The 16,125-nt window shown below is 40.3% G+C and overlaps 1 protein-coding gene across 2 annotated transcripts in view; it reads right to left on the minus strand.

Annotated features, from left to right (window-relative positions):
* LOC109038002 (Homeobox protein abdominal B) overlaps positions 1 to 16,125 on the minus strand; it is a 221,080-nt gene that overhangs the window by 125,960 nt on the left and 78,995 nt on the right. Inside the window, exon 2 of one of the 2 annotated variants that reach the window (XM_072303176.1) lies at positions 12,628 to 12,706. The gene's annotated coding sequence lies outside the window, so the exon portion shown is untranslated. Of the gene's footprint in view, positions 1 to 12,627; positions 13,351 to 16,125 lie in introns of those variants that run through there. The other variant, XM_072303177.1, reaches the window with a different exon arrangement.

The raw sequence follows: 16,125 nt of genomic DNA on the forward strand, positions 1-16,125 counted from the left end.
CTTGATCCGCCATGGAGTTGCGGCCATGATTGACAATCAGAGGAACTCAAATTCAACCGGAGGGTAAAGGTAAAAGGATGAATTTTGAAAAGACTACTAGACAAGGTACACTGTTAAAAATGAGGGAGTAAAATTTAGTCCCAGGGTCTACATAGAAAGTAAGATACAAACCGACTCGAGTGTGTTATTTTGATACAATGGACCACTAGACAAGGTACGAAGTTAAGTATTCTGATACATGTTTTCTGACGAAAATTTCACGTAAAGCACGATTTAAGCAACGAAAATTACTGAAATTAACTCCTAACTGAGATATTCAACGTTTCTTGACGCGTGAATTCAAACCTTCCGCTCATGAAAACACAATGGTCTGCGTGTCAAAACGTCTAGTATTTTATTTTTAAGTTTCTGTTGTCATCTTCCCTTCGTCAATTGCATGCGTGTAGTTTCGCATCGTGTGATTGAATATATTGCATTCGTTGTTCTTTTTGGGCTCATAGCTCAATATGTCAATCTTCTGTCGTTTAAGACATTTCGAAACTCGTTGCCTCCCTTAATTTAAAAATCTGAATTTTTGAATGAACACCCATCTCCCAAATTCTTTGTAAAGACGTCAATAGCCAAAGATGCTGAATGTCTTTAAATAAAATAACTAACTAACTAACTAGCTAACTAACCTATCTAACTAACTAACTTAAAGAGAAGCCTCTTAATTTAAGCGGATTTCCTACCGATACAGGCAAAAATCCGATTGAGACAAGAGTACTTGGTCTTGTCTTTTTTATTGTTTTTCCAGAATCAGACTGGGCTCCCGAGACTTAATTCCCAGTGAACGTTCCATCAAAATATCAATTTCGAAATGTCTTGGATATTCCCTTTTGGGAGCGACTCGGCGATCCGACAATGCCGGGTGGGTTTTAATCGCGTTTTTTAATTATCTCCCGAGGGCGCGGGCGAGCGGCGAGCGGTTTTCCCGAGTCAAAGAGCGACGAGCGAAAAGGAATCAGATCGGGTATCAGTTTCCCCGGCCGACTCCAGCTCCAGCTCCAGCTCCGGGCTCGGGGGCCTCGGAAACTAATCATATATCATTACGGGCCGAGGCCGGGGCTCCTCTCCTCTCTTTCCGATACGGAAATTGGACGTAATGACGGGCCGCCACTCCCGCGCGCCCCTCCCCGAGACGCAGCCTCCCGACCCCGCCCGGACGAAATGGCATCCCGCATCCCGGCCCGGCCGCCATCCTCCGACCCGGTCACCTGTTCAAATAATTATACGCTCCGCGGCTCCGCTTCCATTGTTACCAGCCTTCCTCGCCAAATTCGCCCATTTTCAAGTGCACCGGTAAAAATGTAATTCAGGATAAAAGTTTTTTTTTTTTTTTTTTTCACTTTGGGAAATCCTGATAATTCTTGATTTTTGACTGCTAAATCGGTATTTCAAAATTTTTCCAAATACTGAATTTTTGCGGAGCGAATCGGCCGCCATCCTCCGACCCGGTCACCTGTTCAAATAATTATACGCTCCGCTTCCATTGTTACCAGCCTTCCTCGCCAAATTCGCCGATTTTCAAGTGTACTGGTAAAAATGTAATTCAGGATAAAAGTTTTTTTTTTTTTTTTTACTTTGGGAAATCCTGATAATTCTTGATTTTTGACGCTAAATCGTGATTTCAAAATTTTAGCAAATACTGAATTTTTGCGGAGCGAACACTGGTAAAAAAAACCTCTTGGTTCAAGAGTGCAGTTTCTTGTTGCCGGATTTAAGAGTCTGGACTCTTGTTTCAATGCAAAATCCGCTTGAATCAATGAAAAATCCGCTTGAAACAAGAGTTCAAGATTCTTAAATCCGGCGACAAGAAACTGGACTATTAAGTCAATGCAATGCGGCATTGGTCCAAGAGGTGTTTTTTACCAGTGAATGTAACTTCACAAAAATAGCTCGATATAAAAATCCGATCGAACGGCTGACTTTACACAAATCCTGATTTAACGACTGATTGGTCATCAAATCCTGATTTTACTGCCGATTTTTCCTCAATTCCTAATGAAATCGGGATTATATCCTGATTTGTCTTCAAATTCTGATGAAACGGGAAAATCCTGATGCCAAACACCCTGTTCGTGTGTTCTCGCGTTACTTGTGGTTGATATAAGAAGTGGAACACAAACCAACACAAATTTTATACAAACTGATTACGGTGGACGCACGGGTCGTAAGACGTATGTTGGGGTTTTTTTTAGCCAACGTGCGTTAAAAATCAGCATAAAGCTAAAAATCTCAATAAAGAGGGAAAAGGTTTACACGCAAGCACAATTTACTCTGAAAGGGATACGCTGTTTAGTGCAACACTAGTAACGACCATTCAGGGAGGCAACTGCAAACATGTTAGCAGCTTTATGCTGATAATAAGCGCATGCTGGCTGAAAAACTCCACCATACCGACGAATTTTGAGTTGGGTCTGGTAGAGTTAGTGGTGAATCTAGCGCAGAAAACAAAAGAAAGACTGGGCGAATGCATTCCTTCGATAGCGACAATGGTATTCACAGCTCGTTTTTTATTAAATTTCCTCCAGAAAACTAGCTGACATTTTCACTTGAAATTGAAAACCGAAGGCGAAGTTTATTTTGTGTTTCACTTCCCGTATTAACCAAACCTTTGTGTTGATTTATCTTGAAATCTACTTAAGAAGGTTTCCTCGAGGAGTTTCATCGGCCAGGGTGAAAAGTGCGTCTTTTGATTTCTTCTGAGGATGTTCTTCACTCATTAACAATTCTAGCGATTGGAGTTAAGGTTCAGAAATCTGTGGAGTGAATTATGCATTTACACCTATTCCGGTTACGATTTTAAAAGTCCCAACTTTGGGACTTGATTAATGAATTCAAGTTATCATTAAAAAGCTTAAAGTAAGCAATGACCTCTTAAATGTGCTAATGTGTGCTCGTGATAATATGAATAAGTAGGGGATGTTCAGGAGGATAATGACATGACTTTTCCTATCGAGTTATGAATCGCCAGCCTCGCATCAAATCATGAAACCAACAAATTTTATAGGCTATGTCACTTCATTAAGACTAAACGAAAACGTGGTCCGGGATGGAACGGAAGTGCAGTGCATGGGCGGAACAAGGAACTTTTCGTGGGAGGGGGAGCAGAGGGGTATCTCATCAAGTGCATGAGACCAAAAAAAACCCTTGACTGAAAGGGGTATGCCCTCCGTTTTGGGGACTCTCTGAGCTCCAAATTAGAGTTCAAATTTAATCATTCTTCCATTTAGACTCCAACTTGGACGTGGTGAAGAAAGATGATATCATTACTGACTGTAAAAGGAATATATTGGAGGCCACTGGGAATTCTCTTAGCTTAACGGGAAGTTTTGAAAAATTGAGTGTACTCAGGAGCAGTTTTAAGCTATTCCCACTGGAAATTTGGTACAATTCCAGTTTCAAGATGAAACATATGTCAGGCATGTCTTTTCCCCGATCTGTTACTGACAGACCAACTGTAAAACAAGAAAAAAACAGTGAGCCTGTACAATGTACCTCATCCCCGGACTATTACACAGAAAAAACTAAGAAGGCAACAGGAGACAATTCAACGAGTTGTCAACGATTTAACGTCAAACGAGACGTAAAATGTCCGGACAAGAACTTAAGGCTTGCCTTTGCATGCTTGAAAGAGGTGCTACGCACTTTAGTATTGATAAATACAATTTTATTGTACTTTTCAGCTGTAGTTCTTTTCTCCTTGTTTTGTGTACTTGTCTTATCTGACTGAATTCACTAATCCTTTTTTTAATTGATATATGGCGGGTTTTTTATTCAATGAAAGTCATTAATTTGCTTCATGCGGCACTCTTTTTATTAAACAAATAAATTGATGTGTAAGCGATTTTTTATTAAAGAAGTTCCTCTACTTCTAAGCTCCCAGCACCTTCTGCATTCCCCAAGTATAACCCTCGAACCATGAACTCAATTCTAAAGAATGTAAGGACTTCACCGTATGAAAAACCGCCCTCACAACCCAGAGGATGCACTTAAAATATGCCACGGCACCGACGAAATAAGTAATTTTGTAGAGAAAATACTTGAAGAAGTCGCCTTGGCGGTAAGAGGTTCGGTTAAAAACATGAAGACGGTTTGATTTGACGGTGCTATACCGAGAAATAACCACTTCGTCAAAAAGAGACAAGAGCTAACTTCTGACAAGACTGACTACTGCTGTTCCATGCCGCGGACAGTATGGAGCATCCAGTCAAACATGATGTGAGCGGATAAAAAATGAGCTAAAATCAGCATGTGCGGCAACGACATGTTGAGAGCGGAGGTTATTGCCCTAAAAACAGTTTTTCATGCAGTTTCGAGACCCTCGGAATGCACAAATATTGGGCACCGAATATCAGAGATTCCTCATTTCCCGCTGTCTCCGGCCGACCTGCATTGTTGCCCTCGTAAATTACCGGATTCTCTATCCGATTTAATGTTTCCAATTACCGAATATTCCTCATTCTACCGATCAAGATAAAACGGTATAAGAGCAGAATCCAATGCGTCGTAGCCAAGTTTGAAAAGGCGCTTATCAGATCTAGCGATAATTCCCGATGGGGCATTTACATTCGATGAGATCCTAAAATTCCGTAAAGCGATGGCAAAATCTCAATGATACATATTTCAACACAGTACAATGAAGTCTACGATTTGAAACGAGTCGATTAAAACAGTTCCTAATTTTTTTCTCAGGTTTTCAATTTTGGCGCTTAAATCACGTTAGAAATTACCGATTCAATAATTGGCCTTCGATAGTGAAGCCTCGTGTCACTAAGAGGTAATAATTCCTCTAAATTAGGTTCCATATTAGTAGAAAACTACAAAACTGACGAGTCCGGAGCATCTCTGAAGAAGAACGAAAAGCGAAAGTGCCTTCAATTTTGAACATGCAACACGCACAAACGTGGAACACGAATAGTTGCATCAAGGCGCTACAGTCAACTCAGTATTGTCTCTGTGAAGCGGATGCGCCTCGAATTGATAAGTGTTCAGAGTTCATGCACATTCAAGATGCTGAAAATATACGCAATATTTGCTTTGCTTTCAAAATCGAATTATAAATTTTCAATTGAAACTTTTGAGAAAATTAAAAAATTGTAACATGTATGTACTGAGTCCGTAAATTGTTTTGATGCTATTGAATTTGTTCAAGATTTCGCGAATAATTTTTCAGAGATGTCAGTGGCGGACATTCGTGGATTTGCGTATGGACTGCATTTAAAATAAACAACCGTGTTATTTTCAGACAGTCCGCGGATTGGCTGCCCAGTTCAGGGAATGAGAACATTCGCCAATTCGTCGACTAGGCAAGGGGGTAGAAGAAATGCCAGTGCTGTTGATCTTTTTCCACGCATGTTTCATGATAGTTTCATTGCTGCAAATTTTCATTTCCTAAAATAGCATATGATTTGATAAGCACATTTGATTTTGGTCCACTTTTCAAGCGAGAGTTAGTGAAAGAAGTATCTAAAAGTTTGTAAAAAGTATAAAAAAAAAGGTTTTTATTCGAGGAATGTATTTTTCCACGACATCCATTGTTTTCTGCGCTAAATTCACCGCAAATTGTACCACAAAACATGCAACATGCATGTTGTGTCGCACAACATTTGTGATGGTTTGTTTTTCACCTCCCGTGTTAACCAGAAGTAACACAAGAACACAATATTTTCAGTGTAGCCGGCTACATTGATGAACACTGATGAAATTGATTGCATCAGTGTAAATAAGAGGAATCGTGCTGTTTGAGCTATTTCAAGGATTTCATCTATTATAGGAAGGACGAATTTTGAAGGAAACTCCATTTCGAAAGTCGGCTATACTCTAGAAATGAGTCAGTTGCGTTGGTTACGGAATCGGGCTTTGATGCTTTATTCTTGTAGATTCGCTAAAAATAATAAGATCAGTTATAACAGCAACTTTCTACGTTCAACATTGACTGGGATGTCGCGCCTTGAAAAACTCGAAGTATAACGTCATCTGCCGCGGTAGTATATACCATGTTATACACTCCCAAGGTGGATGACGTAAAAATCCCGACTTTTCAAAGGATGATACCTCTGTTAGTATTCAACGTGGAAAGTTGCTAATTGGACACTGGGCAGATCTTTTTTTCAGCTGATCTACAAGAATCAAGCATCAAAACACGATTCTATTACCAGCACAACTGGCCCATTGATTGCACGATTGCATATAAGATGAATAATTGTCCTGTTTGAGCTATTTCAGTGATTTCATCTAAAAGAGATTTGACGAATTTTGAAGGAAACCTCATTTCCTTAAAGGTTCGTGACAAAATTGACGACGTGACTTCCAAAACTTGTGACTTACGTGTCTCCGCCATTACAGCAGTATACGCGATCTATTCATGACCCCAGTTACACTAACAGACCACTGCAGTGGCGTGGCGTGAATTGCGATTTATCGATTGTTACGCCATTTAAACCTATGGTCATTAATCGATTATTAAGGTGTTCGCTGCGAACACCCTGTTTATCGATCCTTTTCCAGCGGTTTAAATGGCAGATCAATCGACAAGATCGATACATCGCAAATCACGCCACGCCACTGGACCACTGTTACCACCTCGGATTCCCGAGGCTTCATTTCCGATCTACTCGACAACGGTGGGTCCGGGCTCGGCTGTTTCTCGGTGGTCCCCGTTGCTGGCTCTCCGCGCAGACTTCTCCGCAGACATAATTGACTCAGCTCGCCCGGACATAAATTACGCGCCACGGACGCCACGGTCGCAGGCCCCGGAGATCACCCTTCCCGCGCCCGGTACTCCATCGCCACGGCCGTGTTGAGGAAGAACGCCGTAAGAACGTTCGAGAGTTGCCGAATTTCCTTCGATAAAATGAATATTGTTCAGAAAAGTTACGAAAATTGGACCGAGTTTAACAGAAAGGAACCAAGCCACATCAGCTGTTGCCAAAATTAACTGGGCAATTCAATTTTTTATGAAAGAATGTTTGTGCGGATTTCTGTGAAAATGATAAGGAATTTGCTTCGTACTTTGGAGAAAATTCACTGAAATTTCTACGAAAATCTGCACTACCGTTTTCATGTAAAAAATTAAATTGCCCCATTAAATTTGGCAATAGCTGATGTGGCTTGGTTCCTTTCTGTTTAACTCGGTCCAATTATCCATTGAAATTTTCAATAACTTCAGGTGAAACCGCAAACAAAATCATCTGGAAAAATGATCTTCATAAGTTTACCAGCAAATTCGTGTTTCATCAAGGAAGAACGCCGTATGAACATTTCGGAGTTGCCAAATTTCCTTCGATAAAATGAATATTTTTGAGAAAAGTTATGAACATTTTCCCGAGAAATTTTCAATAACTTCAGGTAAAACGGCGAAAAAAGTTATCTAGAAAAATGATCTTCTAAGTTTACCAGCAAAGTCGTGTTTTATCAAGGAAAAAGCCGTATGAACATTCAAGAGTTGCCAAATTTCCTCCGATAAAATGTAGATTGTTAAGAAAACTTATGAACATTTTCCTTTGAAATTTTCAGGAACTTTAGGTGAAACAACGAACAAAATTACCTGAAAAAAAATGGGGGAAATGATCTTCATAAGTTCACTAGCAAATTTGTGTTATATCAAGGAAATACGTCGTATGAACATTCAAGAGTTGCCGAATTTCCTTCGTTACAATGTATACTTTCGAGAAAAGTAAAGAACATTTTCCCTTGAAATTTTCAATAACTTCATCTAGGTGAAACTCCGAACAAAATTATCTGAAAAATGGGAAAATAATCTTCATAAGTTTACCAGCAAACTCGTGTTTTATCAAGGAAGAACGCTGTATGAACATTTAGGAATCGCCAAATTTCCTTCGATAAAATGTAGATTGTTAAGAAAACTTATGAACATTTTCCATTGAAATTTTCAGGAACTTTAGGTGAAACAACGAACAAAATTACCTGAAAAAAAATGGGGGAAATGATCTTCATAAGTTCACCAGCAAATTTGTGTTATATCAAGGAAATACGTCGTATGAACATTCAAGAGTTGCCGAATTTCCTTCGTTATAATGTATACTTTCGAGAAAAGTAAAGAACATTTTCCCTTGAAATTTTCAATAACTTCAGCTAGGTGAAACTCCGAACAAAATTATCTGAAAAATGGGAAAATAATCTTCATAAGTTTACCAGCAAACTCGTGTTTTATCAAGGAAGAACGCTGTATGAACATTTAGGAATCGCCAAATTTCCTTCGATAAAATGTATATGGTTGAGAAAAGTTACGAAAATTATCCATTGAAATATTCAAATACTTCCGGTGAAACTGCGAACAAAATTGCCTGAAAAAAATGGGAAGAATGATCTTCACAAGTTGACCAGGGAATTCGTGTTTAATCAAAGGAAATTTGACAACGCCTGCAGGTTCATATGGCGTTTTTACTTGGCACGGCAACGTGTCCCCGTCGGCGGGGGTCGCGAGCGAACGGGCAACGCTGCAACGCGACCTAGGGAACCGAGCACGGATCCGTGGAGAGCCGCCATTAATTTTTGAATCGGAGGGAAAAAGAGGACGAAATTCGGACGACAACCCAACGGGATCCGTGCGACAGACGAGAGAAGCGAAATAATTAGGAAAGTCGCTCGGCGTGAAATAATATCAGGCTCCCGGTGTAAAAAGATGGCAACAGTTAATCACAATTTTTTTCCAACAGAAATGGGCCTCGAGACAAAACATGAATTGAGTAGCAAAATGGTTTTTAAAATAAAGCATGCCCTGAGTCGCAATCATTGCATAATATTTGTGGATTCGGCTGATAGCTCAACTTTTATTTTCGCATTATGAGTAGCCGAAAACCGAACTCTTGTTGCATCATTTGAATAATGGAACTTCCATTTTATCTGTGTTTTAAAGACTTGGTAATATCTCGTCCAGGAATTGATTTCAAAACTTCCTGTAGTGTGAGCTGTTTTCTGTGTAAGATTTTGAAGAGAAAACAAGTGACGTTTTCTTCTTGCTCCAGACCTTGTTCAGTGGCCCATACATTACCATTAGTAAGCGTGGTCATGCACTGGCTGTGAATGCGACATCGCAATATCACTGAAACCTCTTGGGCATAAACAAATATCTTCGTGCGAAAAACTGAGGGGAAAAAGTAATCTGAACCAAAAGGAGAAAGAAAAAAAAGAAAAAACTCGGACCAGCCAATCAAACTGATTTTTATGGGAGAAGGATTAGACGATTAACATGAGGAAAAAAACCCCGAGAAAGTCTCGTCGAATAGAGCGCAGGATTTACCTTTTATGGGGACTCGAGGCATTCATCCTCTTCGAAAAAATGTTCAAATAAATCAACGAGAAAAAAAGCGAACCTATAATAATTCGGCAACCCCCCTCCCCTCCGTAAGTCACCCGAAACTTATGCACATCGGATGAAAAAAATTGAGCAGGAAAGCTCGAGTTGACGACAAAAAATTTGACGGCGCGATGGTTAATTGGCGAGACATGTTATTCCTCTCTTTGTCGTGCACACGGGCGATCTGGACAGGCCCCGGGCGAATTGCGACATCAAACAATTCATAAAAAGAAAGAAAGAAAAAAAAAAAACATAATAAGATCTAATTAAAAGGCGCTAGTTGTTAAGTGAGCGATGACATGCACTCATTCCTCTTTTTTCGCCACGTCATTAACGAGAGCGATTAGCCGCGTTTAACGGCGATCTGGGCATTCCACAAATCGTTACAATTCTGCGCGAATTAGCACCGGTTCGGAGCCAAAACCACGTATGTAAATGCGTTTACCGTTGGATTTACGTGGGAATCGTTTAGAAAGACGGATTTTGGCCATGCGGCTGGGGCCGCTCAGTGGATCGAGTCAATGGAAGAGGTGGGACAAGATTTTGAAACTTTGAAAGCTTACGGAAAAAAGCATAGGACAATAGCAAGGACTTTAGCGTCGGTGCTCTGGTCTTGAATGGTCAGACTAGCATTGTCAGAAATGGTGTCATAGATTCAACTAGACCTATCATCAATCTTAAACTCAAGTGATTTTAAAGCTTCGCCAAACTCTTAATTTACTGTTCTTGTTCTATCCGAATCTGAACTACTGATTTAAGATGTCTAAACCTGCTGAGAAACACGCTACCATTTCTGACAATGCTAGTCGGACCATTCAAGGGCAGGGCACCGACGCTGAAGTCGAAGTATTGAAGAAAATAGCCTCAACACGCGTGACGTTGACTCAGAGTCCACCAAGCCAAAGTTTTCTAAGCCAAAACTCACGCCTACGACTTCTAAAGAGCCGTCAACACCTAAATTCAACGAAACTTCTAACACACTACTAGAACTCTTCACCCGTGCACCTCTAGAAGGTTACGGAAGATATCAGAAAAGTGCATTCATACCAAATTCTCATATGATGTACCAGATTCTTGCCGCCTGAGATGACTTGCTTGCAAACTCATTTTATTTCAGACGTCAAAACGTAATTTGGCACCCATTATTTGTAGGATTTACTATGGCATATTATTCTGCATTCAGACGCTACGATCTGAAAGTCAGGCCAATACTATCTCACCAATGCGTGCCCGATTTTTGAAGGAATTCTTAACAAAGTACCCACCTGAAAATTTACCTATTTGTGGCAACTAGTTACCGTATTCGAGTGTCTAAATCCCACAACTCCTGGAATGACAGCTGAGTCAATCGTGACTCCTTGTCTACCGAATTTTTTTTGGACCGCGTAGGTCACAAGATCTGACCTCCGACCCAGCAACAGCTGCGAAATTCATTTCGCCCAACACCCCAATGTTATGCGGATTGATCCAAAACATTCTAACCGCTCAGGCTGCAAATGCTATTCCTACACGGGAAAAAAAAAAAAATTGTTGACTCAACAATTCAATGGCTAAAAACAGTGAGTGCAATGTATCAACGCAGATTTTACAACAAAAAAATACTACTTAAACCACATTGTAAACTAATTTAACCACGGGGTGGTTATAGTAACATATTTTTGGTGTAAAATCTGCGTTGAAACGTTGCACTCACTGTTTTTAGCAATTGAATTGCTGAATCGGCAATTCTTTTTTTTCCGTGTAAGTACGTAGATGGATCGTTTAACAACGCCGCTGCTCAAGTCATTAACGGACACCAGTTCGCTATGACTGTTTGGACTCAACTTGAAAGAGATGCCCTCTTATCAGCTGGAATATACATCCTGATCTGCTATTAGATTTCTACACCCGTGGAAGTCGACTACGCATCCCGAGCTTCCCTCACGGAACGAGTCTTCGTCCCATTGAGAACTACCTCGGACTTTCCAATGCTATGGATTGGTTTGGAAATCTTCTTCAAAACATGACAATATTCTGTAAATTTTTCCCCGACTCTTCACACTTTGGAACTTGCTCCAAGCCCAGTGCATCACCTCTCGTGGTCGCTGAATTGCCTTTCCTTAGAGAGATTGGAAATAATCCAATCCAAGCAACATTTACAACCAGATTGACATCCAAATCATGTATCATGCCGAAAGCTCGGCATGTACCCACTGGATGGCAACTCGCTCCTGCAACCACACTTCTTGCGCAACACACACCAACGGAACATCAGATGTCTTGCTCAAAATGCAGACGGATGGTCACAGATCGGCGATTTCGATGCGACCCATTTCGGACCTTACTGGACTGATAGTCCACACCGATTCAATAATTAGTGATCACTATTATTCGGATCGACCTAAGTATTAAATATCTTACCCTAATGAACATACAACCCTTGTTTTACTATAGTGGCCGGCCCCGCGCGGCCTGGTAGTCTTTCACAAATTAAAGACACATACAGTCCACTTTTCAAAGTTACTTAGTATTTTCTTTTCTCATTTGAAGCGCTCAGCCGATAGGCAGCGCTTTTTGTACTAGTGCTAATGCATTTAAATGGCGCACCAGCTCATCGATGTGTAGGCTTTTGGGGGGGGGGGGGGTCCATTTTTAAAATAAATAAAGCTGTGAAAACTGCATGTATTTTATGCTTTTAACGTAATGCGCAGGTAGTTTCGATCGTTTGTCTATAAGAAAATTTCTTAGCGGTAGAGTAATTCTTATCGAAATTGATCGTTGAACTCAAATGAAGCCTAAAAAAAACGCGCCTGATGAGCTCAACGATGAGCTCATTTTCGGGAAACAAAACGCGTTAACGGTTTCCTTGGTAACCTTTGTTTGCTATCAGCTGAAGTTTTATTTCCATTTCCCAGCCAAGTCGACGGAGTTTATACGTCCTTTCTTCATTAAATACATTTAATAACACCTGAGCGCTTTTCTAATACGACAGTATTAGAACTTTCCCGCTTGTTTTGTTTAGGGCCTCTGCCCAAACAATTGGTCCCTCGGGCCGGATCCTCTGATCCATTAATTATGTATTTGAATTTTGATATTTGCTGTTCATTTTGATACAAATAAACGAAAAAGAAACTCACTTCTTTCCTTGCTAGGTTTATAAGTTCTGATTGATTACGTACTTAATAATTTAGTAAGTAAGCAACATGGCAAACAGCACTTAAATATATTAAATCAGTTCATTACCACATCCATATGAGAAATCTCAATGACGGTAAGTTGCTTACCAGAACGTATCCATTGTTTCCCGGGGTGCGGATGCCATTTTGATATTCATAATGTTCCGCTTCAGAATTCGCGATGAGCCTAAAAAAGAGGAAACGAAAAAATCAGATATAACTTGCATAATGGATGGAAAAAAGTCTGATTGAAAAAAGTTCTGAATTGAATCCATCTCTGATAAATGAATGACAGAAAGCGACAGCAGCCGTCCACGTATGCTAGATTGAAATGCTCACAAAAAAATCAAAGCCCCTGCAAGTTTTTGGGTATGCAACGAGGCCAACCCTTGAGCTCGAATAGTTGTATCAAAGCATTGTGATCAAGCAACCCAGTTTTCAATATCCCAGAGACACAAGGTACCTAACTCACATGGATGAAAGAATCAAGTTATTCTCGTTTTGGAAATCTCCAATTGAATAAAAAATGTGCGTAGAAAATTTGTTGGCGGTTATAAGATACGGAATTTCAATGTCGAAGATCACTAAATTTGGAGATTTAACGTGGAATCAAAGGGGAAGACACACGGGTATCCTCCGATATCTCGGAATGACTGAAATGGAGTTAGGTACCTTTGTGCTCTGGGAAACTGAAATGTGAATGTGACACGGACATCCTTTGAGGCAATTGCTTTCGATTCTTCTTCGTATATGGGAAAAAAATAGCTTGAATCAAGAGTCCAGACTCTTAAAAGCATTGACAAGAAAAAACACTCTTGATTCAATCGGATTTTTCCTTGAATCGAAGAGCCAAGCCTCTTGATTTAAGCGGATTGCCATTTGAATCGAGAGTATTTTTTCTTGTCAATGTTTTTAAGAGTCAGGACTCTAGATCCAAGCTACTTTTTTTTACCAGTATATCTTGAAATTTTGACTACAGAGCGAACACCATCGGAGCTCCAAAATCGACACCGGCCATTTTTTCCGTCGGCTGCGGAACCCGACAGAGGAACCTCTTCTACACTCGAGATCAGTTTCCTGACCCCTCTGAGCGAAATTTTCACCGTGATATTCGAGATGGTATCCCCGAATCATCCATCATCCCGCGATACCGAATCGGAGTACGACACAGCGCATTGAGAATCGTAAACGTCCGCCGGCTGATTTATCGCAGCGTAAAACTGTCTCATCGCTGATCTTAATTCGAAAACTTCTCCCATGCGTCCTTGCCAAATTTTCCACCCGAAACAAGGAAATAATACATCACTGACAACGAAAATACGCGACGGTTAAAGATTTTAAAAAGTGAAATCTTCTATTCTGAACGATTGTCCTCATTTTCGAGAATTCCGTAGCTCATGATTAGTAACTCGATAGTAACTCATTTCGTGATTCTTGATGATCATGTTGAATATCATAGTCGTTGTTGGTCATGTTCTACCATCAATAGAAGCAAACATGCAAGCAATCCAATCAATCATGACCTATCTAGGCGTTCGGTGCAGAAAGAGTAATTCCTGAGAAGCGCCTTTTTTGTGCAGAACATCTCTACGCATCGCTTATACCCTCAACTATCATAGTTCAAAATGGACGTATTTCTATCGAACGGAACTATGTGTAGGTGCACTATGACGTGAGCGTTGTTATGCACATATATTCTTATGGGTCTCAAAGCTCATCATGTCTTAATCCACATAGTTCCGTTTGATAGAAATACATCCAATTATGAATTCAATTGGATAATTAATGGAGTAGGAGATTAATTATTTTGTAGGAGTGGTTCGCGAGGTATTAGGTAAGTAAGCGCGTCAAGACTGAAATTAGAGTGTTTTTTTTCCAACCTGTTGGTGCAGGGCGGCAAAAGTTGTGATTCGGAAAAATAGAGGGCTGGGAATAACGATCGAAAAACACGTAACCGCGGCCTCTGACGAAGTTACGTGCGGTTAAATACCACTGAGCAGCAGGTAAATAGTAGGTGTCTCACAATGGAAATATCATAGAAAAGAAAGATTTTGGTAGAGTCTTGAAGGGAAGATCTAATTTTGAAGGTAATGCATTTTTTTTGTTTTCGTTTGAATTATATTCTTTTTGATTTAACTCTAAACACAACCGCGTTCTTAGTTGGTTCTTCTGAAGCAAGAACAACATCTGAAAACCAATATGTGCATAGTGTTTTACGGAAGCATATGTATGGTGTAGGAGGTGAGAAATGAGTCATAAAGAGCAAATATAATGGATACGTGAATTGCCGCTCTCAGTGGGATGGATGCCGATCAAGATCCAAGCATAGCATCAGCATAGCAAGATCCAAGCGGTTCCCCACTGCCTATCGAAAAAACTCTGGCATTCCTCAATTGAAACAAAATAAAATCATAGCTAATTCACTAAAATTAAACAAATAATTAACATTAAATACATTCACTAATCACTCGAATCGACAACACTGGATCAATTCTTAGAAAACAAAACGTGCGACTCCATGAAAGATGCAAGTGACCCGCCCGGACCATTTTCCGGAGATGTCAAAAGATTGGAATCAGCACTCCGGCTGATAAGGGTTTTTTGGAAATGTAGGAACACGAGAAGGACGAAGATTAAGGCATCTACGTTTCTACGTGAACTAGATAACATGTACCCCAAGCAAATATTATAGATAAGGGATGCTTTAGGCGTGTCTTGCCACGATGCACTTCTCGGTGGAGAAAAAACTCAACCCCTATCTTTCATTTCCTTGTATTCTAATTCGTATAGAAACATTAACATTAAACGGTAAATTTACATTTTACAAAAACGCACGTGTGCAATTTTCATCTAAAATTTTCTTGATTTTGACATGGAATCTGAAAAAAAAAAAAAAAAAAAACCTGTGAAATTTTCAGTCAGAAATGCCCAGGATTCTCTTACTTCATATAAATTAGCGAGGAGGAGTTTGGCAACATTGAATCGTAGCGACGTTCTACCGTGAGGGAAACGAGGATCGCTTCGATCGAAAAAGAAAAAATACATTACCGTGCGAGGCGTGAGTCGAATACATAACTCAGGTAAAAACGATTATAAGGTGTTCGCTGCGAACCTATTACGATCTTCCCACGTAATGGCAAATCAATCGATATTCACAGGCACGCCACGCCAATTTCCGTGCAAGATATTGGATTCCTAGATATATAAAGAAAAAAAAATGTAAAAATGCCTGCAAGACGTATAATATTCAGAGTATCCTTTCGCAGGTGATGGACATTACACGTCTCACGGCGATGGTCTATAACTTCACAGCGAATGACAGTCACCAAGTCCACGCCATAAGTGCTTCTTTTAGTGATGCATAAGTGAAGATCGTTCCCCTGCCATAATCTGATATTCCGATGAACCACTTGAGGTTCAGATCGAATAAAAGGATTTGCATAAATGGAGGAACCGAGAACGAAGAGAGAGGAGAACGGAGGAGAGGGAGAGTGGGTTGGGCTTGTCAAAGACGCGAGCAAAAAATCCGAACGACGCGAGAGCATAAAAAAAACGACACGACGGTTTTGCATGATCACGTCGAGGAGCCGCGGTCGTGCGATCAGA

Source organism: Bemisia tabaci, chromosome 8 (assembly GCF_918797505.1).
Source record: "Bemisia tabaci chromosome 8, PGI_BMITA_v3".
NCBI lineage: Eukaryota > Metazoa > Arthropoda > Insecta > Hemiptera > Aleyrodidae > Bemisia > Bemisia tabaci.